General features: G+C 39.1%; 1 protein-coding gene across 2 annotated transcripts in view; it reads left to right on the top strand.

Annotated features, from left to right (window-relative positions):
* Positions 1-10,324: 10,324 nt before the first annotated feature.
* LOC139550901 (integrin beta-1-like) overlaps positions 10,325-24,588 on the top strand; it is a 30,252-nt gene continuing 15,988 nt past the window's right edge. For both annotated transcript variants that reach the window (XM_071362151.1, XM_071362148.1), the window contains exon 1: positions 10,325-10,600. The gene's annotated coding sequence lies outside the window, so the exon portion shown is untranslated. The remainder of the gene's footprint in view (positions 10,601-24,588) is intronic.

Below are 24,588 nucleotides of genomic sequence, written 5' to 3' on the forward strand. Positions count from 1 at the left end.
AGCTATACTTAATATCACCATAGAGCTATAGTTAATATCACCATAGAGCTATAGTTAATATAACCATAGAGCTATAGTTAATATCACCATAGAGCTATAGTTAATATCACCATAGAGCTATACTTAATATCACCATATAGCTATACTTAATATCACCATAGAGCTATAGTTAATATCACCATAGAGCTATACTTAATATAACCATAGAGCTATAGTTAATATCACCATAGAGCTATACTTAATATCACCATAGAGCTATACTTACTATCACCATAGAGCTATACTTAATATCACCATAGAGCTATAGTTAATATCACCATAGAGCTATACTTAAAATCACCATAGAGCTATAGTTAATATCACCATAGAGCTATACTTAATATCACCATAGCTATACTTAATATCACCATAGATCTATACTTAATATCACCATAGAGCTATACTTAATATCACCATAGAGCTATAGTTAATATCACCATAGAGCTATACTTAATATCACCATAGAGCTATACTTAATATCACCATAGAGCTATACTAAATATCACCATAGAGCTATACTAAATATCACCATAGAGCTATACTTAATATCACCATAGAGCTATAGTTAATATCACCATAGAGCTATACTTAATATCACCATAGATCTATACTTAATATCACCATAGAGCTATACTTAATATCACCATAGAACTATACTTAATATCACCATAGAGCTATACTTAATATCACCATAGAGCTATACTTAATATCACCATAGAGCTATACTTAATTTCACCATAGAGCTATACTTAATATCACCATAGAGCTATAGTTAATATCACCATAGAGCTATAGTTAATATCACCATAGAGCTATAGTTAATATCACCATAGAGCTATAGTTAATATCACCATAGAGCTATAGTTAATATCACCATAGAGCTATACTTAATATCACCATAGAGCTATACTTAATATCACCATAGAGCTATACTTAATATCACCATAGAGCTATAGTTAATATCACCACAGAGCTATAGTTAATATCACCATAGAGCTATACTTAATATCACCATAGAGCTATACTTAATATCACCATAGAGCTATACTTAATATCACCATAAAGCTATACTTAATATCACCATAGAGCTATACTTAATATCACCATAGAGCTATAGTTAATATCACCATAGAGCTATACTTAAAATCACCATAGAGCTATAGTTAATATCACCATAGAGCTATAGTTAATATCACCATAGAGCTATACTTAATATCACCATAGAGCTATACTTAATATCACCATAGAGCTATACTTAATATCACCATAGAGCTATAGTTAATATCACCATAGATCTATACTTAAATAACCATAGAGCTATACTTAATATCACCATAGAGCTATAGTTAATATCACCATAGATCTATACTTAATATCACCATAGAGCTATACTTAATATCACCATAGAGCTATAGTTAATATCACCATAGATCTATACTTAATATCACCATAGAGCTATACTTAATATCACCATAGAGCTATAGTTAATATCACCATAGATCTATACTTAATATCACCATAGAGCTATACTTAATATCACCATAGATCTATACTTAATATCACCATAGAGCTATACTTAATATCACCATAGAGCTATAGTTAATATCACCATAGATCTATAGTTAATATCACCATAGAGCTATAGTTAATATCACCATAGAGCTATACTTAATATCACCATAGAGCTATACTTAATATCACCATAGAGCTATACTTAATATCACTATAGAGCTATACTAAATATCACCATAGAGCTATACTTAATATCACCATAGAGCTATACTTAATATCACCATAGAGCTATACTTAATATCACCATAGAGCTATACTTAATATCACCATAGAGCTATACTTAATATCACCATAGAGCTATACTTAATAACACCATAGAGCTATAGTTAATATCACCATAGAGCTATACTTAAAATCACCATAGAGCTATAGTTAATATCACCATAGAGCTATAGTTAATATCACCATAGAGCTATACTTAATATCACCATAGAGCTATACTTAATATCACCATAGAGCTATAGTTAATATCACCACAGAGCTATACTTAATATCACCATAGAGCTATACTTAATATCACTATAGAGCTATACTAAATATCACCATAGAGCTATACTTAATATCACCATAGAGCTATACTTAATATCACCATAGAGCTATACTTAATATCACCATAGAGCTATACTTAATATCACCATAGAGCTATACTTAATATCACCATAGAGCTATACTTAATAACACCATAGAGCTATAGTTAATATCACCATAGAGCTATACTTAAAATCACCATAGAGCTATAGTTAATATCACCATAGAGCTATAGTTAATATCACCATAGAGCTATACTTAATATCACCATAGAGCTATACTTAATATCACCATAGAGCTATAGTTAATATCACCATAGAGCTATACTTAATATCACCATAGAGCTATAGTTAATATCACCATAGAGCTATAGTTAATATCACCATAGAGCTATACTTAGAATCACCATAGAGCTATAGTTAATATCACCATAGAGCTATAGTTAATATCACCATAGAGCTATACTTAATATCACCATAGAGCTATACTTAATATCACCATAGAGCTATACTTAATATCACCATAGAGCTATAGTTAATATCACCATAGAGCTATAGTTAATATCACCATAGAGCTATAGTTAATATCACCATAGAGCTATACTTAATATCACCATAGAGCTATAGTTAATATCACCATAGAGCTATTCTTAATATCACCATAGAGCTATACTTAATATTACCATAGAGCTATACTTAATATTACCATAAAGCTATAGTTAATATCACCATAGAGCTATAGTTAATATCACCATAGAGCTATAGTTAATATCACCATAGAGCTATAGTTAATATCACCATAGAGCTATACTTAATATCACCATAGAGCTATACTTAATATCAGCATAGAGCTATAGTTAATATCACCATAGAGCTATACTTAATATCACCATAGAGCTATACTTAATATCACCATAGAGCTATACTTAATATCACCATAGAGCTATAGTTAATATCACCATAGAGCTATAGTTAATATCACCACAGAGCTATACTTAATATCACCATAGAGCTATACTTAATATCACGATAGAGCTATAGTTAATATCACCATAGAGCTATACTTAATATCACCATAGAGCTATACTTAATATCACCATAGAGCTATAGTTAATATCACCATAGAGCTATACTTAATATCACCATAGAGCTATACTTAATATCACCATAGAGCTATACTTAATATCACCATAGAGCTATACTTAATATCACCATAGAGCTATACTTAATATCACCATAGAGCTATACTTAATATCACCATAGAGCTATAGTTAATATCACCATAGATCTATACTTAATATCACCATAGAGCTATACTTAATATCACCATAGAGCTATAGTTAATATCACCATAGATCTATACTTAATATCACCATAGAGCTATACTTAATATCACCATAGATCTATACTTAATATCACCATAGAGCTATACTTAATATCACCATAGAGCTATAGTTAATATCACCATAGATCTATAGTTAATATCACCATAGAGCTATAGTTAATATCACCATAGAGCTATACTTAATATCACCATAGAGCTATACTTAATATCACCATAGAGCTATACTTAATATCACTATAGAGCTATACTAAATATCACCATAGAGCTATACTTAATATCACCATAGAGCTATACTTAATATCACCATAGAGCTATACTTAATATCACCATAAAGCTATACTTAATATCACCATAGAGCTATACTTAATATCACCATAGAGCTATACTTAATATCACCATAGAGCTATACTTAATATCACCATAGAGCTCTAGTTAATATCACCATAGAGCTATACTTAATATCACCATAGAGCTATACTTAAAATCACCATAGAGCTATAGTTAATATCACCATAGAGCTATACTTAATATCACCATAGAGCTATAGTTAATATCACCATAGAGCTATACTTAATATCACCATAGAGCTATAGTTAATATCACCATAGAGCTATACTTAATATCACCATAGAGCTATAGTTAATATCACCATAGAGCTATAGTTAATATCACCATAGAGCTATAGTTAATATCACCATAGAGCTATAGTTAATATCACCATAGAGCTATACTTAATATCACCATAGAGCTATAGTTAATAGCACCATAGAGCTATACTTAATATCACCATAGAGCTATAGTTAATATCACCATAGAGCTATAGTTAATATCACCATAGCGCTATAGTTAATATCACCATAGAGCTATAGTTAATATCACCATAGAGCTATACCTAATATCACCATAGAGCTATACTTAATAAAGGTTTTATTCTTCCACCATTACACAGCAAAGACAGCACAGAATGCTGAATGTACAACAATGTAAGGCTGACCTCAAAACCCAATATAGGGAACAGGTTGTTCCGGTATTTTCCTGAGAATGTCCTTTTGAACCACACTTCCCACTGCCCACTTGATAGGGCAGGCCTACCAAAATATGTCATACTTGTGCTTCTCTCTGTTAGTGGGTTTGCTGCACTCTGTGTGACCTGACATTCCACCCTGGTTTAGACAACATATGTTTTTAACATAATGAATAACATAACTTGTGCACTGGAACTGAGGACCTAAACACAAAGTACAGATATCATGATTGTGCATTTTTAAATGACAAAAGACAAACAAATATGACAAGCAACGTTTGAAATGTTGTTTTGGTTGTGACTAATTATTTGGCTGCACAATAACATTATCCTAACATCATCAAATACATTGATTAGAATACAAAGGACTATCATTCTGTGTTAATGTAATGTCTTTCATTTACAGCTTAATATGGAACCTAGATTAATGTATCATTACTTATCCATTGATAATTTACTAAGTTAATTGAATTATAATGTATGACTCATACATTAGCACTGATTAAGTTAAACATGTATTAATTATGGGATGGTAATTAGGAGGTACTAGATAAGTGGCTGATGATTTGGGGGAGAGATCCCTGTTGCTTCATGTGAGTGTTATTTAGCGACAGGGGGGCTCAAGTATGCTCCACAGCAGCTGTGCAGTCATAGGTTGATGACACAATGTCTAAATGTGTGCAGATCTAGGCTAGTGGCGAGGCCCCCAACATTTTTAGATACCCCTACCTGAGGTATAACAAAACACAACCATGTTTTACCATATCTCTAAGGTCTCCCATAAATGAAATGAATGGTTGTGTAAAAATATTTGACCGCAAACGTGGTTACATTTATACTGTAGATATTGTGACACACTCACTTAACTCTAACAGTGCAGAATAATGAGCTGTGTGGGGATCAGTTTTCATTTCTACAATTGAGTATAGGCAGTCAGCAGATGCAGCTTGCATACCAATGAGACCAATTGACTAACTGGAATGCTATCCCAGCCTGAATGATGGAGGGATAGTAATGGAGGGATAGTAATGGAGGGATAGTTGGTTGTCTGTTTCTGAATGAAAGTCTGTGAAAGGGCTGTCACAGACAGACTTGACTTTAGATCTGTCCAATGCCTAATTGGCCTGTGGGTTTAGTTTATTATGTTGAATGTGGCCAAAAGTCCTTCAGGTCATATTCCTTTGGAAGTCCGGTAGGATGATAATTTGGCCGATATTAACTGTGGGTGGTTGGTATTGATTACGGACTGGGGCACGCCCAGCTGGAGAGTGACATAACCTGTGAGGGTTACTTAGAAGTTAGTTAGAGTGTAGCTAGGTCATAGACTATGACTAAGAAGCATTGGTTATGAGGGACAGTACAGCTCCACACACATATACATTTGATGAGGATCCCTGGGCTTTGATGGACAGTAAAAGGGTTGCAGAGGAGGTGGAGCAGATCAAGCATGATGCACAAAGACCACTATCTCACAGTCAATCCTCATCCACCATAGATGATTACATACAGCAAGTTTTACCATTCTAAGGCGCCTCTTGTTTGGCATAAATGGGACATATGTCCTTGTTGGGATTACTGCAGTTTCCAAGGCCAATGCATGAGTCACCTCAACATGAAAGCTCATACTTCACATGCGAGACCAGTTCAGGTGTCACATGGGCTAGCCAGCCATGGTTGGTAGCGAAATAGGTTGCAAATGAGGTAATGCACGCCAGCAATTTCCAGACGGCATTTTGGCTGTTGAATGGCAGTCCAGTTCCATAGTGTCTCTGTCTCTAGTAACTGCCCGAGGGGAGGACTGACGGTGGAGTGGGCCTATCAAGGACAGTTCTGGATGTCATTGACATTGGAGAAGTGCAATTCCCATGAAATGTGACGGCCCATTTCTTGTCAATGCGTCAGGTTGTGTTGGTTCATTATAGTGAACACCTGCCTTATGCACTTGTCATATGTGATTGCATCCTCCCCATGCACCATAACTGTCACCAAGTCAACATATACGGCAACTCCAGGGCAGACAGCCAGGATGGTCTGGAAGAAGCAATGTGCCAGCTGAGCCCAACCAGGATAAAAGTGCACTGGAACATCCCAATGTGCATCAAAAATGCAGTGAGCCAGCAGATGGTCATGTTGGATTAAGGCAGATGTATTGGACTAGCAATGAATCAAAACTAACTTCTAAATGATAAGGAGGTGACTTAAGAGCCCAATCCTGGAGAGGCAAGTTGTAAAGCTAGGGAGAGGGTGTCAGAGTTCAGGGTGGGATTCTCGTTCCTTTAGTTTGATCTTTAAAGAAGATCGTGACTTGGAATACTTGGCGTTGCCATGCCAAGCAGTCTGATGCCTTTTTTATATATCCAGACAAAGGTGTTTGAGTGTATATGGTGGGCATATTGTATTCCTAACATAGCTGAAGTACACACAAATAGTATTGAGTACAGGTCATAAGTACAGTGCACAAATCTTAAAAATGTCTCTCATTCAGCGTATACATATACAGGGGATTAACCCACCATTCTATGTTAAGGTTTCAGCTATATTGGATTTTGGACGCCATATTGTATTTGGGGTCAAATCTAGGGGGGAGCTAACATAATTGCAAGAGTAGGGGATAAACATTCTGTATAAAATCCACCTTAGACTGGAGAAAATGACAGTGTCTGAGCCCACTTGCCTTAGAGCTGATTACAATAGTCACAAGATCAAACAACTGTATGCATTTTGTGTCAGGCAGGACCATACGGGGAGTTTTTCCTAGCCACCGTGCTTCTACATATGGCGCCCCCCCTTGGTTTGTGCTGTGGTGGAGACCTTTGTGGGCTATACTCGGCCTTGTCTCAGGATTGTAAGTTGGTGGTTGAGGATTTCCCTCTAGTGGTGCGGGGGCTGTGCTTTGGCAAAGTGGGTGGGGTTATATCCTTCCTGTTTGGCCCTGTCCGGGGGTTTCTTCGGATGGGGCCACAGTGTCTCCTGACCGCTCCTGTCTCAGCCTCCAGTATTTATGCTGCAGTAGTTTATGTGTCGGGGGGCTAGGGTCAGTTGGTTACCTGGAGTACTTCTCCTGTCTTATCCAGTGTCCTGTGTGAATTTAAGTATGCTCTCTCTAATTCTCTCGTTCTCTCTTTCTCTCTGAGAACCTGAGCCCTAGGACCATACGTCAGGACTACCGGGCATGATGACACCTTGCTGTCCCCAGTCCGCCTGGCCTTGCTGCTATTCCAGTTTCAACTGTTCTGCCTGCGGTTACGGAACCCCTACCTGTCCCAGACCTGCTGTTTTCAACTCTTAATGATCGGCTATGAAAAGCCAACTGAGATTTATTCCTGATTATTATTTGACCATGCTTGTCATTTATGAACATTTTGAAAATCTTGGCTCTCTCTAATTTTCTCCTTCTCTCTTTCTTTCTCTCGGAGGACCTGAGCCCTAGAACCATACGTCGGGACTACCGGCCGTGGTGACTCCTTGCTGTCCCCAGTCCGCCTGGCCTTGCTGCTATTCCAGTTTCAACTGTTCTGCCTGCGGTTATGGAACCCTTACCTGTCCCAGACCTGCTGTTTTCAACTCTTAATGATCGGCTATGAAAAGCCAACTGAGATTTATTCCTGATTATTATTTGACCATGCTTGTCATTTATGAACATTTTGAAAATCTTGGCTCTCTCTAATTTTCTCCTTCTCTCTTTCTTTCTCTCGGAGGACCTGGGCCCTAGGACCATGCGTCGGGACTGCCGCCCGTGGTGACTCCTTGCTGTCCCCAGTCCGCCTGGCCTTGCTGCTATTCCAGTTTCAGCTGTTCTGCCTGCGGTTATGGAACCGCCACCTGTCCCAGACCTGTTGTTTTTCAACTCTTGATGATCGGCTATGAAAAGCCAACTGAAAATTATTCATGATTATTATTTGACCATGCTTGTCACTTATGAAAATTTTTGAACATCTTGGCATAGTTCTGTTATAATCTCCACCCGGCACAGCCAGAAGAGGACTGGCCACCCCTCATAGCCTGGTTCCTCTCTAGGTTTCTTCCTAGGTTTTGGCCTTTCTAGGGAGTTTTTCCTAGCCACCGTGCTTCTACACCTGCATTACTAGCTGTTTGGGGTTTTAGGCTGGGTGTCTGTACAGCACTTCGAGATATTAGCTGATGTACGAAGGGCTATATAAAATAAAATTGATTGATTGATTGATATGCATTGCTTGCTGTTTGGGGTTTTAGGCTGGGATTTTGTTGAAGCACTTTGTGACATCGGTTGATGTGAAAAGGGCTTCATAAATACATTTCATTGATTGATTTGATTGATACAGCAGTGAATTATAGCAGTTTGTCTATTTAACAGCAACCAAAAAGTGAAGTTTACATTCATCATAAATATTCAGAGTTTATATTTCTGACTATTGTATATGTGTGCTTACAGGTCTATATATTAAAATATCCTAATGTTGTTTGTTTGTGTATGTAGAGCAGACAACTGACTACTTGCAATTTTGAGATACAATATCTATCAATTGAACCACTTTTGCAGTAAAACATTGTTATACAACCGTCCATTTCATATATGGGATAACTTAGAGATATGGAAACATGGTTGTGCTTTGTTATACGTTGGGTAGGGGTATGTCAAAAACGGAAGCCCTTTTTGAGGATATGTCACTAGGCTTATCGTCACTGTTCTCATTTGACTATGCACACACACTCATTCCAAGAACACATCATATCTTTTATAATAATGTTTAACAGAGGAATAAATAAATGAAACCTATATTACGCAGAGCCCTACTCAGTGTCAGTGATATGTCTTGTCTTGTTTTTCAGTTTACACCACCTAGAAAATACATTGTAACTCTTTTATAATATATTATAATATATTTCACTTAGCAGACCCATTTATTCAAAGCGAGCGACTTACAGTCATGCGTGCATACATTTTTTACGAAAAAAGGGAGCAAACTTCTTTAGCAGACTCAAAGTAAGACAGCATAAATTATGTTGTCTTACAAACAAACAATGCTCTGCCAAGTAAACAAGAGGGTCACTAAAGCTTCCTGTTTGGTCACTGATCACATAAACAACCCAATAGTGGTTTCACTAAACTACAGTGTCTCTCAGGAGGAGTTTACTGTTGTTTTTCACTGAGCAAAATTCAATTTTTGTAGTTTAATTAAAGACAAGCATCTCCCCAAAAAATGTGTTTGAGAGTATAGTCTCACGTTTGATCTCCAGAATGTCTGCTCTCTTTCTGAGGTAAGAGCGTTGAATCATCACTTAGTAACAGCAGTTATCAGTAGGTAGGACCGGAAGCCTTCCAGACAAGTTATAACGTGTGTGTCATATATTAAACCATCCTTATCTGAGTAAATACAACTTTGTATCTAAACAATTTACAGTGTGTGTGTGTGTGTGTGTGTGTGTGTGTGTGTGGACATGTTTAACTTTACTTGTGAGGACCTGAACTCCCCACAAGAATAGTCAATTATTAATTTTTTTACCAACTGGGGACATTTTGCCGGAAAAAGGCTATTCCTAGGGTGTTTACTTTTAGGGTTAAGGATAGGTTTTGGGGTTAGGGCTAGGTTAATGGTTAGGTTTAGGTTTAGGGTTGGGTTATGGTAAGTAGGAATTTGAATGGCAATCAATTGTGTGTCCCTACAAGGTTAGTAAAACCAGACTGCGTGTGTGTATGAAGTGGTCAGGGTCAGTAATGTTATTTAGGAATAGAAGGGTTCACAGGTCTGCTCCATTGCCCTCCAAGTAGAGTCGGTATTTCCTGTGTGGGCGGTCCTAGATAAGAAGAAATGACTGTAAATCGTCGTCCACTTTGTTGAAGGAAAAAATATTTCGCCCTAGACTGAGGATCTATTGTAACGTGTTCGGGCTAGCTGCCCCTAGTAAAATAATTTACATCCTGCTTTTCCTCGACTTTTTTGTATTTTGAACGGGGCAAGCATAATTTTAAACGGATAAGGCACATCACTGACACTTTGCGGTATTTCCTTCCGTGAATAACAGTTTTTTTCTCTCGAAAAAGCGCACGGGATACTTTTTTTCTCAGTAAATGCTGCTCTGAAATTATAAACAAAGACAAAAACACGAGTCAAGGTAAGATTCTATACTTTATTTTCTCAAATGATTGTCCAGCATATCTGGTTAGGCTATGCCAAGATTGTATAGGCTACTGAAATGTTCAAGGGATTCGACAAAGGGTATGATGAGGAATGAGTTGGGGAACTTTGGGTGGGGATATCGGCGGCCGGATGGGGCGACGAAAAACCGAATGGCTATGTGAATTCACTCGTATCAAATTGGCTTACATCGGCATTTTTTTGTGTTTATCTGTAGCCTGCCAAGGTAAATTACTACATTGTTCAGTTTTAGGCCTTTGTCATTACATTTTGACGCATTTTGGTTGGTAGGCATTGAATTTGTTTGTCCCCCATTGTCGTCCACTGCCTGGAGGGAATGTAGAAGACAAGATATCAGAGCAGGCCTTCCTTCCTACCATAGTTGAAATTTGAAGCTGACATTTTACGTTAGTCTACTATAAAATGTAGCCCCCTATGCCATGATGTAACTCAACGTTTTTTGAGTGGATATATATCGTGTCAAGAGTTGTTACAGACAACATTGTAACATTGTTGCCTCCATTGTCCAAAGGGGATTGGTTGGAAGGCCTGGGCTCTTGGCCATCGAGTGTCTCTCCCTGGGGTAACGTTAGTCTAAAATGGACCATGTCAATCAATATGTGGTAGCCTGTGTACTGTATATTTCTAATGTCATTGCACATATGCTTAAACGGTAGTTTGTATCAAATAACTATACTTTTATTTGGGAGTGTCTCACAGCAGCCTTTGATATAGAGAATCGGATGTATGTCTTCAAATGGTAACTCAGTCAGTTTCAACAAAAAATACCTGTGTGTGTGTAAACTGTGGTTCACCATTTAGCATTGATTCAATCCAGAGGTGTGTTGTGAGTGGTTAGCTAGTATTTTGTCATGTTTCAAATGTAATTCTATTCCCTATTCAGTGTATTACTTTTGGCCAAGGCCTATGGGGTAGTAGAGGACTACATAAGGAATAGGGTGCCATTTAGGTCATGTGTACTACACTCATAATGTAGTTAAGTTGACTGTGTGCATTGAGACTGGCAAGATAGGTCCTGCCTTTATAATCACTTCCTGTAAGAACAGTGTAGCCAGAGGCTGCGTTCTTCAGCAAAGAAGGCGACAGCTCAGAATGATTTGTTAAGCTGTGTAAAGTCTTCCGCATGCTTCGGTTCGGCTGGCGCCTTAGGTGAACCAAACGAGTGTGCTCGCATACTCCCTTAGAAGACCTTAGCTTGACAAATGAGAAAAAGGTGTCAATGGTACCGTTTGTCCATCTTGAGACACTGTAGCAAGTACACACTTCTTCAAAATAGTCAGAATTAATATAAGATATGTAATTACATATTTCTTGAGTTTACGTTTTTAGTCTACGATCTTAGTCACGCAATTTTATATATAACTATTTCTCAAGTGAAAACATTTGCATCAAAATTATTAATCTCTTGAATGACAACAAACACTTGATTGAAGAATTCCTGTTGTTGACCAATCACCAACGAAGGGGCATAGACTTCGGGAACAGACTTTCGGCTTGCCTCGAGAAAAAAAAATGCGTGTTCACGAACAGCCGAAAAACCCCGTGCCGAAGACCAAAACGAACAAAAATGCTACAAAATGTCATCAGAATATTTGCACTAATTGTTCCGAACCGTTTCGGATAGGAAGCATGCAGACGCCTTAAGCATTGACACCAATCCAAATTTCAATTTGCTGTCTGACTGAGCCATTCTTGTCAACTTCTTATTTTAAGGATTAAAGTGTTTTCTTTTAATGGCCTTAGTCAGTTTAATTGGGGTGAAATGAGTCTTTGATTAGGAGATCCTGTCTGATATCATAGACCTAGAACGTTTAATGACAGCATTACTGTCTCAAGGGCAGGAATCAAGGAGTGAACCCCCCTCTTGCGTTTTATCTTGCGCCTGCACGCACACACACACACACACACACACAGTGGTAATTACATAGGCTCAGAGTCACTTCAGATGCTTCATAATAGCACACAGACCACAGGGTAGAAGTGGTGTTGGGCTGACCCAATGAGTCACTTCCCTTCCCTATATAATACAATATATGCCATTTAGCGGAAGCTTTATCCAAAGTGACTTAGTCATATGTTCATACATTGCCTTCTGTTAGTTACGTTGTTAGGACTTAAAGGGATAGTTCAGGATTTTTGCATTAACGCCCTTTATCTACTTAAGTCAGATGAACTCATTGTTAGCTAATTTTCCCCCAACATCGGACACCCGCAACATCGGACACTCTCTAGAGGTTGGAGGATTAAATCACCTCGAGCTCAACATTTAAATGGCCTGGAAAGTAATGGTACTTTTTGCGACTAAAGACACCCTTCAAGCTAGCTGACCACAGTTTATGTAAGTTAAGTTAGGTTTTGAGAGTAAAAAAAAAAAGTTATATATACACATTTTTGTGGGACATGCTGTATATTGTAAAATTAGGCTGTGCGACAGACCATACATAATTTAATATCCAACCTTTTACCTAAATTATTCATTCTCATTTATGTTAGTATTAAACTGTTATCTACTTTCTCAAAACATAAGATTAATCTGTAAAACAAATAATGAGACTTTTATTTGGTTACAACACTGAATAAGATGTTGGCGAAGAACCATTTTTAAGAGGCTACAGGAGGGCGCACCGGGCTACGCAATGAAAAGTTGACAGGCAAGCCATTTTTTTTTACCGGAAGGCTAGTCAACTATCTAGTAAACACTTTGGAGATGAGGTTGGTCTCTTTTTTTGAACAAAACGAAACGGATATATCTTGTAATTTAACAAAATAATAAGGGACCGTATGCCGATAATACGGGACATATTTTTTTTGCTAAACTGCTTATCAAAAAGTTAACCGTAGTAGTATTTACACTGAAATGTCAAACATGCTATTTGCTAACTCGTTAGCTAACTTTTTTACAACACAAATCACAAAACATTGATGACTTGATCACAAGATAACACTGTTGAAGGTAATATATTTCTTAAACGCTGTTGAATATACCCATAATACGGGGTGCTACGCTACCATTTTTCTGACTAACTTTGTTCCTACTGGACGTAGAGGTAGTTTTGTAAACCAATGCTAACTAGCATTAGCGCATTGGCTGGAAGTCTACAGGAACAGCTGGCATTCTAGCTGTTCCCATAGACTTCCAGTCATTGCGCTAATGCTAGTTGGCAACTTAATTCAAACTGAACTCAGTCATAAAAATGGTATCCAAGTGTTAATCTGATTCTGGGAAAGAAATTCATCCTTCATTGCCAAATTCCCAAACGATCCCTTCAACAGCAACAATAGCATCGGGCTAGGTTTGTGTCCCAACTGGCACCCTATTCCCTCAATAGTACACTACTTAAAAAGTAGTGCAATATGGTCTCTGGTCAAAAGTAGTGCACTATAAGGGAGTAGGGTACCATTTGGGACGCTAGACTAGGAGTGTCTGAATAATATCATACTGTAGTAGGCTATATGACTGATCTGTCATGGGGTCAAACGTCTTAGAGTAGGAGTGCTAGGATCAGCTCCCCCTGTCCATTGTTATTCATTGAGATTTTAAAATTCTAGACTGATCTTAAGTCAGCACACCTATTGTGAGATTCTTGATACATACGACCCCCTGAGTTGTCCGACTGATTCAACGGCATGTTGTTCAGGCTTGCTAGTCAGATATGAGTCACATTGCAGGCTCAAATGAGTAGACCCCTCAAGCCTGGCAGTGTCGACTAAAACGAATAGGCCTAGCCCTAGACCCCTCATGGGGGAAGTTTGCATTAGTCATTTTATGTGTTTTTAACTGTTATGTGTTCTGGAACATGACTAAGTTGGAATGTGTTCTCTGGGTACGATCTGAGATCACGATGAAGACCCACCCCCACCTCTTTTTCTGAGAGGAGTTACACATGTTTGTTGTAGGTAATATATTTAGGTGGCAGGTAGCCTAGCGGTTAGAGCGTTGGGCCACTAACCGAAAGATTGCTAAATCGAATCCCCGAGTGGACAAGGTATAAATCTGTCGTTCTGCCCCTGGACAAGGCAGTTAACCCACTGTTCCTAGGCTGTCATTGTAAATAAGAATTTGTTCTTAACTGACTTGCCTAGTTAAACAAAGGTTAAATAAAATATATTATAATTGTTGAGACACTATCGAGTGTCTCAGAGTAAGAGTGATGATCTAGGATCAGTTTTGTCTTTTAGATCACAATGAATAGCTTTCATGGACGGAGGGCTGGTCCCTGATCAGCACTCCTACTCTGAGACGCTAGATACATTATGGCTCAGATCATGTCAAGAAGGCAGCTCTTGTTCACACCATTGAGTAGGCTACTGGCTTGTAGACGCCCCCTGTGAAAACACAACATCAAAAAATTCATTGGATTATGCCGGAATTCCTCAGTTTAGGTTGTGTTTCCTCAGTATTCCCTTGTACAACCCGATGTTCTACCTGATCCATCCACACAGTGCTGTTAAGGGAGAGCAGCATACACAGCAGTTGAATTAAAGGTGCAATATGCAAAAATAACTCAGCCTTTTCCTGGTTGCTAAAATTCTAATAGTTTGCTTAAATTCAATTTGTGACAAAACAAGCAATGCAAAGTGTAGAGAATCATTATACCATCTAAACAGCTGTGAAATATATTTTCAATGACCAAAAATGTTGTAATTTCAGCTGTTTGAAGCTGGTGTATTAAAATCGGAACTGAAGCACGGAAAGCATAGAAATAGCACCCATAGAACACATCTGCCGCTTCTTATGCTTGCTTTTGATGACATTGACAGATCTATAACTCAGATTTCTATGTGCATTTGGTCAGGTCACCCAAAAAGTTACATGCTGCAGCTTCAATGAAATGTATTAATTTGCTGCTATGAGAGCTAATGCACAGAGGGTGAGAAAGAGAGAAGAAGCGGCGGGGGGTGGGGGGGGGGGGTGGTGAGAGAACTGTGACCTACGCCAGCAGGTGGGAGTTGACAAGGAGAGTGGGGGTTGAGTGTCTGTTCAGCTTATTGAGGGACAACCAGACCGCTAACCTAGAACAAACAATGCAAACATATTTTGTGGGGTTATCATTCATACCCCACCATTCACTCATTGAATGTGTTGATAATATATTGATTCAAATGCACGCGCAAATGTATTTTACACGTTAATCGACATAAGGAGTACCATAGAAATGTGCTTATTTTGTACCCGTCCCTATTTGTGTGCAGCCAAAAGTGGTCTGTCGACAATTGTGGTTTCATGTGGTTAACCAGCGAGGTGAGTGAGGCTGAGAGATGCATGCACCGTACTGGTGTGGTCTGTCTCTTTCTATATCACCGGATGCAGCTCAAACAGTTCATAGCTAGTTTAGCGACCACTTAGCAACAAGATGAAACCTTCCATAAACACAACCAACTGACTCAGTGGATAGGTGTTAGGTCTTGTACTGTCTCCCCCTCTCTAAACAGGATTGTGTTAATCATTACAAATGACTGCAATATGCTCCCTTTTTTAGCGGCCCCTTGAGCAAACATTAGTTCTAGGTTTGATGTTTGCTCAATCTTGCATATATTGGTGAGGTATTGACATACATCTTAACCTATGCATTTTCTTCACTTTAGCATCCATAATGCAAATAACTTTGTCTAAACAATTACATGTCTCTATACAATTTTGGAGTGCAGGCAGTTTGTCGATTTTTGTACAGCAGACTAGCAGAGATGTTGACACATTCTGCATTGAGTCAAGTACACACGTGGCGACCTGCGTGTGTGTGCCTGAAGCTTCCATGATGCGTCCATTATGCTGGAAACCTACAGACTGTTTTTAGATTCAAAACCAGGCCATTCTTACACATAACTCAGCAGACTCTGACAGTGACCCAGTCAAGTAAGCAGTAGGAAAGAGTTTTATGGAGATATTCTCACTCATTTTCTACTGTCTGTTTTGCATAGGAATGTCAAGAATGTCACTCCCAAGGCTGGTGAGTGGGTGGAGCCTTTAGGCTTACATGCATAAGGGACAGATTCTCTTCACAGGGCAACTAGATGTGTCTGCAATGGAACGTTTGATGAATTTACACCACAGAGCGAGATAATATTTCTGCCCCCAAGGCATGCTTCTTTCAGCCAGGCTGTAGATTAAACCACCCTGTCTTCAATATGACTTGTCTGCATCCAATGACCGGCAGCAGACTGTAACAACCGTTTAGGGGATTGGGTTACCTCTAGTGTTCTCCCTAGGTACCCTTTAAGACCTATAGAAAACAATTTGTTTGGTCAGTGGTAGACTGTGGTAATATAATGTAGTTATTTCTTGAGTTCGGTTTGCATTGCAGTGACTGAGATGTGGTTGTCTTCCCTACCTCAGTTCAGTCTAAGTCGCTCTGGATAAGAGTGTCTGCTAAATGGCCTTAGGTCTTCAGTAGACCTTCTATTTTTCACTGACAGTCAGTAGCCTAAAGCCGAGTTTACCAAACTAAGTCCTGGTGCCCCCCCCTGTGTGCACGTTTTGGTATTTGCCCTAGTACTACACAGCTGATTCAAATAATCAAAGCTTGAAGAGTTGGTTATTTGAATCAGCTGTGTAGTACCAGGACAAAAACAAATGTGCGTGGGGTGGGGGCTGAAGGATAGTTCTGCCGACTGCAACAGTTAGACTGCTCTCTCTCTCTGTTGAACCTGACCATACAAAGCCATGATTCGCCAGAGTTTATTCACACCAATATAAATATTATCCTCTTAAACATGCCATGACAGACAGCCTCTGTTCAGTTGCAACGCAACAGATTCAGAAACGTCACCTTAAAATCCCTGAAATTCCTTGGTTTGTACAGGTTTTTTCATTATAGTAGTAGTTTGAGCAAAGTCTCATCACATTTCCCCCTGTTGTCATCTCTTAAAGTAGACCTGGGTTATTTCATCCCTACACAGATCACTGATTGTATCCCATGACTGATATACTGCTTTTAGAAAATGGATATTCCCTTTCCCATGATCTAGTCCTCAGCCAAGATGAGTCATGGTTTCCCATGCTAAGAGAATGGATTTTCCTGACCGTTGACTGGGGGCTGCATGCACTACTTTCGAACCAGAGCCCTATAGGTCCTGTTCAAAAGTTGTGCACTATATATGGAATAGGGTGACATTTGGGATGCACCCTGGGAAAGGCTTACCACCACAGCAGACCAGCTGCACACCCTTAGAAAGTAGGCTCTGGATGCAGTTTTACAAATCAGATTGGATACTGTTCGATTGTTTGTATTTTGATGTAGCCAAAGACATCTGGTGACTCTTGGGCCTAGATTAAATTCCCTCTCAAACTTAACTGACATCCAGGTGGTTTAGACGCACACACTCACACAAAATGCCGGAAAATGATGCTCAATTGGCAGAATTGTCTCTTTTAGCTGTGTTAGTCAGGTTTCACAGTACCAGTTCTTCCATGTTAGGCAATCCGGTGTCGATTTTAAGGCGTCCGCATGCTTCCATGCCAAAACAGTTCAGAAGAGTTTGTGCATATATTATGACATTTTGTGACGTGTTCTTTTTGCACATTGGTTTGGGTGTTTCGGCTGTCCGGGCACACATGGAGGCAAGCTGAAGTCGGTAGCCGAAGTCTACGCTCCTTTGTCGATAATTGGTCAACAGTAGGGATTCTTCAACAGTCTGTCATTCAACCAGAGACGACTCATTTTCAAGCACATTTTTTCATTGAAAAATAGTTCAAACATGTTAGTTAGATGTAAAATTGCACGACTAAGATCTCCTCTGCAAAAACGTCAAAATGAATGACAGATTTCTTGAGTTATCTTATATTAATTCTGACTATTTTGAGGAAGTTTATAGTGGCTACGGCGTCTCACAATGGACAAACGTACTATTGCCGCTTTCTTGTTTTTTCAAGTGAAGGTCTTTTTAAGGGAGTATGCAAGCACGCTCGTTCGGTTCACCCTAGCAGAGTTCGGCTATGTGCCAGCCAAACTGACCAATGCTGATGCCTTTAGCCTAGGCTACCAATGTTTTTTCTGGATAAAAAGGGGGCTTAGCTGCTGGGTGTGGCAGGGGGCATTGCGAAGGGCGTAGTCAGCCCATGTGATGGCTGGATTTTAGTGGCCCCATCTTGGTGGCGTAGGTACATATTGTTTTTTGAATTTAAGCCAATTTCCTGCAATTATACTAATTTCTCCAAGGAGCTGAGAGAAAAAGTAACAGTTTTGAAACATTGGCCCTGGCCAAAAGTAGTGCACTATATAGGGAATAGGGTGCCGTTTGGGATGTCGCCTAGATCAGTCAACCCCCTACAATTTGGTGCTCTGTAGAGGATGATACCCTGAGCTGTAAACAAAGATCCGGTCCAGGAATGTTGGGGTGGATGGTTAGATTGCTGCTATTTGTGTTGTATCATGTTCAACTGGATCGTACTCGTAACTAATGCACAACAAACGAAAATGTGAGTTTCTTATTGGACAAGTTCAGGTAGTCCTTCCATGTTTCAGTCCATTTTCTTCCGTTTAGTGTCTACTAGTGAATATGACCCTGGTGTCTCTCTGTAGATGTAGGCTATGTCTAGATGGGCTCCTCTTGTACCTTTTTATACCTTTTCACATCTTGGTGTGACTGCTAAAATCATTTGTGACAGAAGATTTCCAGGCAGCCTATGTAGAGATTACATAAAAAATCTGCCGTTTCCAGCTACAATAGTCATTTACATCATTAACAATGTCTACACTGTATTTCTGATCAATTTGATGTTATTTTAATGGACAAAAAAATTGCTTTTCTTTCAAAAACAAGGACATTTCTATGTGACCCCAAACTTTTGAACAGTAGTGTATGTAAATAGATAGTTAAGTTTTTTTAAATATATATTTTTATATATAAATTAGCAACATTTTCTAAAAATGGTTTTTGCCTTGTCATTATGGGGTATTTTGTGTAGATTGAGGGGGGAAAAACGATTGAATCAATTTTAGAATAAGGCTGTAATGTAACAATGTGGAAAAAGTCGAGGGGGTCTGAATATTTTCTGAAGGCACTGTAGGCTAGGCTGTGTTCACGTACGCAAATGTCTGAGGTAGTTTGTGCATTCTTGTCTACAACTACATGTGGAATCTGTTCCAGAGACACAACTCCCTCAGATACTGCCCAAGCTGATCATCTTGTCAAAAAAAGAAATACAGTACTGGGTGTACTTTTGAGATAGATATTTCAGTGATATTTGTGAAGTGGGTAATGCTACAGTATAAGATACCCAATAAGGCTATTTCTGCTCTCTGACTCTTTAACCAAGTATTGTTGGCAAGGCGGACTCTCTCCGTCATTCTTTGTGTCTTTTACCGGGCTGAGAGAGGGAGAGAACATGAGAGAGAGAGAGAAGGGGCTGACTTCATAAGTGAGAAGAGAACTGGGCAGGATCCAGGCCGTCAGAGGAAATGTGTCACTGGGAGAGCAAGCGAGGAGGAGGAGGGGGACTTTGGGGAGGCATGTAGCTGCCGGACCATATATGGGAGTAGAAGACTCACACCTCTCCATTCTCTGCTCTGTGTTAGGAAGCAGTGGTCTTGTCAAGAAATATGTTCCAAATGCCACCCTATTCGCTATATAGTGCAATACTTTTGACTATAGTCCTATGGGGCCTGGTCAAAAGTAGGGCACTATATAGGGTGCCATTTGGGATCCTGGTGCCTCATTTTATAAACTGTGTGTACACGCATGATTTCATGCAAAGTTGTCATTTATAAAAACTGAACTTGACATGAAAATGTGCCCACCTTCCTACAAACTTGAGACCATGCGTACACACAGTTTCTAGTGGTTGAAGTATTGCATTTAGGGATGCACGATATATCGGAATCAGCCGATATTAGCTAAAAATGCCAACATCGGTATCAGCCGATGTCTAGTTTAACGCAGACATTAAAAACCGATGTCAAAGCTACCGTGCGTTCCTATATAACGTAGGTACATGACGTAATAACGCCACGTAAAATGTTGCTCTACAAGTGCAACACAGCATTCCTAACCTAGCACACACATTGTCTGCTGTGTGGATCGAGCAGTCAAAGAGTAAGACAATTTCAGCGAGACAATTCAAAGGCGAAATCCATTAAAGCCAAGATAATGGGATTCATTGCCCTTGACAATCAACCGTTCTCTGCCGTGGGTGATGTTGACTTTTGCTGTCTGGTCGAGCACCGGTACACACTACCAAGTGCGCTATTTTTCAGATGTTGCCCTACCGGAGTTACACAGTAATAGCGTCACTGCTATTAGCTTCACGACATACATACTATGGAACGCCGTTTGGGTCTTTGCGTGTCAAAAAAGATACAGTAGCACTCTCAAAGCTGTACAAAGAGTCTGCAAACAAGCAAACACTGGCCACAAACGATGTGTTTACAATACCGCGTTGGTAATAAAGCATAATTTGTTCGGCTTCAACTTCTGGGGTAGCTAGCTTTAGCTTGGTACCTAGCTAGCACCAATACAACCAGCCTGAAAAAAATGTCCAGTAGAAACTGCAGTCATTTTCATTATTCTTAGCAATGATTTGGGAATCCTTGTGAGTAAGTATTAGCTAGGTTGCCACTTGTTCTTCGCCTATTGAAATTGAACTTCAGTCCATGAAAATAAATAGCTAGCCAGCTACTTAACCCTGTTGCCCAAAGGTAACGTTATAAGCAGGCAGCTAGCTTCATCTGGCTAGTGAGGCTCGACCGGGACCGGGTTATGTGTTGTGAAGCTAGCCACAATAAAGATTAGGCACAATAGTGGAATTTGCGGTTTGCCTTCTAAGTAAAAGTATGTCATTGACAGTGTCGCAAATGAATACAAATAGTAGAATTATGCAGTACTTTTATTTTGAAGGCTAACCCGCAGGGTCCACTATTGTGGCTAATCCCTATTGTGGCTAGCTTCACGTAGATGGGTTAGACCACCATTAATCAAATATGAACTGTCTTATAAATTAGGGTCATTTTAGATGACACCTAGCGATATAGTTAGCTAACTATAGCTACTGAAACAGATGTTGTGTTATTTGACACGTCAAATAGTGTTATTTGACGTATCTTTTTTGACACGCAACAACCCAAAGGGCGTTCCATAGAAATCCTGGTTGAGAATGAAACAGCACAGCAAGTAAGTGTAAGAAATAGGTTTTGATTATGTTTTACTGGTAATGGGGACATGCGTTAATGCCCTAAAATAACTTTTTGGTGAGTGTTAGAGGTCGACCGATTTTATGATTTTTCAACGCGATACCGATTATTGGAGGACCAAAAAAAGCCGGCCGATTAATCGGTATCGATCTTTAAAAAAGAATATTTGTAATAATGACAATTACAACAATACTGAATGAACACTTTTATTTCAACTTAATATAATATGTCAATAAAATCATTTTAGCCTCAAATATATAATGAAACATGTTCAATTTGGTTTAAATAATGCAAAAACAAAGTGTTGGAGAAGAAGGTAAAAGTGCAATATGTGCCATGTAAAAAAAGCTAACGTTTAAGTTCCTTGCTCAGAACATGAGAACATATGAAAGCTGGTGGTTCCTTTTAACATGAGTCTTCAATATTCCCAGGTAAGAAATTTTAGGTTGTAGTTATTATAGGAATTATAGGACTAATTCTCTCTCTACGATTTGTTTTTCATATACCTTTGACTATTGGATGTTCTTATAGGCCCTTTAGTATTGCCAGTGTAACAGTATAGCTTCCGTCCCTCTCCTCGCCCCTACCTGGGCTCGAACCAGGAACACATCGACAACAGCCATTGCTCCACAAAAGCCTTACAGAGCAAGGGGAACAACTACTTCAAGGTCTCAGAGCGAGTGACGTCACCGATTGAAACGCTATCAGCACGCACCCCGCTAACTAGCTAGCAATTTCACATCGGTTACACCAGCCTAATCTCGGGAGTTGATAGGGAAGTGACACAATTTCCCTAGTTTAATATTGCCTGCTAACCTGGATTTCTTTTAACTAAATATGCAGGTTTAAAAAAATATATACTTCTGTGTATTGATTTTGAGAAAGGCATTGATGTTTATTTACATTCGTGCAACGATTATGCTTTTTTCTCAAATGCGCGTTAAGTCATTCCCCGTTTGGCGACGTTGGTCTTCACACAGTTTGCAACGAGCCAGGCGGCCCAAACTGCTGCATATAGCGTGACTCTGTTGCACAGAACGCAAGAGAAGTGACACAATTTCCCCAGTCAAAAGAAATTCATGTTAGCAGGCAATATTAACTAAATATGCAGGTTTAATAAATATATACTTGTGTATCGATTTTAAGAAAGGCGTTGATGTTTATGGTTAGGTACACATTGGTGCAACGACAGTGCTTTTTTCGCGAATACGCTTGTTAACTAACCGTTTGGCGAAGTAGGCTATGATTCAATGATAAATTAACAGGCACCGCAAGCTAGATAACTACACATGGTTGATGATATTACTAGTTTAACTAGTGATTATGTTAAGATTGATTGTTTTTTATAAGATACGTTAAATGCCAGCTAGCACCTTCCCTTGGCTCCTGGCTGCACTCGCCTATCAGGTAGTCAGCCTGCCACGCAGTCTCCTCGTGGAGTGCAATGTAATCGGCCATGATCGGTGTCCAATAATGCCGATTACCGATTGTTATGAAAACTTGAAATCGGCCCTAATTAATCGGCCATGCCGATTTTAATTGGTCGACCTCTAGTGTGTATGTGAGACCTTTATTTAACTAGACAGGTTAAGAACAAATTCTTATTTACAATGACGGCCCAGATGGCGCTGGGCAAATTGTGCGCTGCCCTATGGGACTCCCAATCACGGCCGGATGTGATACAGCCTGGATTCGAACCTGGGACTGTAGTGACTCTTGCACTGAGATGCAGTGCCTTAGACCGCTGTGTGTGTGTGTGAACTATTTAACTGTACTAGAATGCTTGAAAGGCCACAAGAATTTTACATATCGGTATCGGGTTTTTTGGCAAGGAATATATCGGGTATTATGACAAAAATGGCGCAGTTTATTAACGTGGAACAGACGGTTGTAGGTTACTTCTGTAGCTTAAGTCTGAATATTGTAATTTCTAATTTATCGAGTAGACTATTGCATTTTTACACACAATATTTTCATAACCATTGCAGAATAACTTCTTCGCCTTTTCTGACCACGATGGGTTCATATTCCCAAAGTAATCATAGTCTACAACAAATCACCATGCGCATCTCTCATTTATTTGGCCCTATTAGATACACTATTTGAAGTATTTAGCTCTATGCATCAGAAAAGAAGTGTGGTTAATATAGCATACAGGTGAACAGACAGTTGATATTTTATATTGAAGTGTGCATGGCTACCACTGTGAGTAGACATTGTTTCAGAATTCGCAGCGCAGCATAGGTTGGAGAAAAAGTTAATGATAAACATTAGGCCCTATTAAATTCAAACGGTCTTTTTACAGGTCCACAGCTATTTGCAGTTGTTGTCTTTCAGGTTTTGTCAAGCCTAGGCCTACAGCAAATGTTTAACATTCTGCCATCACCTCCAAAGACATTTGATCAAGTTCGTTATTGCTATTACCTTTGGCAAACTGCCTCTGCCTAATTCGAATACTTCCAAAGTATACAGCAAATAAGGGCGTTACTGACGCCACAAAATAGTTTTTTAATGCTCGTTATAACACTCGCACAGTTTCAGGGCGGGTCTGATTTACAACAGGAAACATGCGCATGTATGGCGTGCACCAAGTTTAGAAATCTCTATTTTTGTTTGTGTGCAGTTTTTTTATTTAGAAATGGCGCACGCAGATATTTACTGTGAAATTTAGGCAATGCTTATGAATAAGGCCCCACATCTTCTCTGTATAGGGGTTAGCCCAATATGAATGTTGGCCACCATGTCTCCAAGGTGTTGTCACAAAAATGATAAAGAATTCAGCTGATGATTTATTTATTTTTCTTCTTCTCCATAATAA

Source organism: Salvelinus alpinus, chromosome 23, assembly GCF_045679555.1.
Source record: "Salvelinus alpinus chromosome 23, SLU_Salpinus.1, whole genome shotgun sequence".
Classification (NCBI taxonomy): Eukaryota; Metazoa; Chordata; class Actinopteri; order Salmoniformes; family Salmonidae; genus Salvelinus; species Salvelinus alpinus.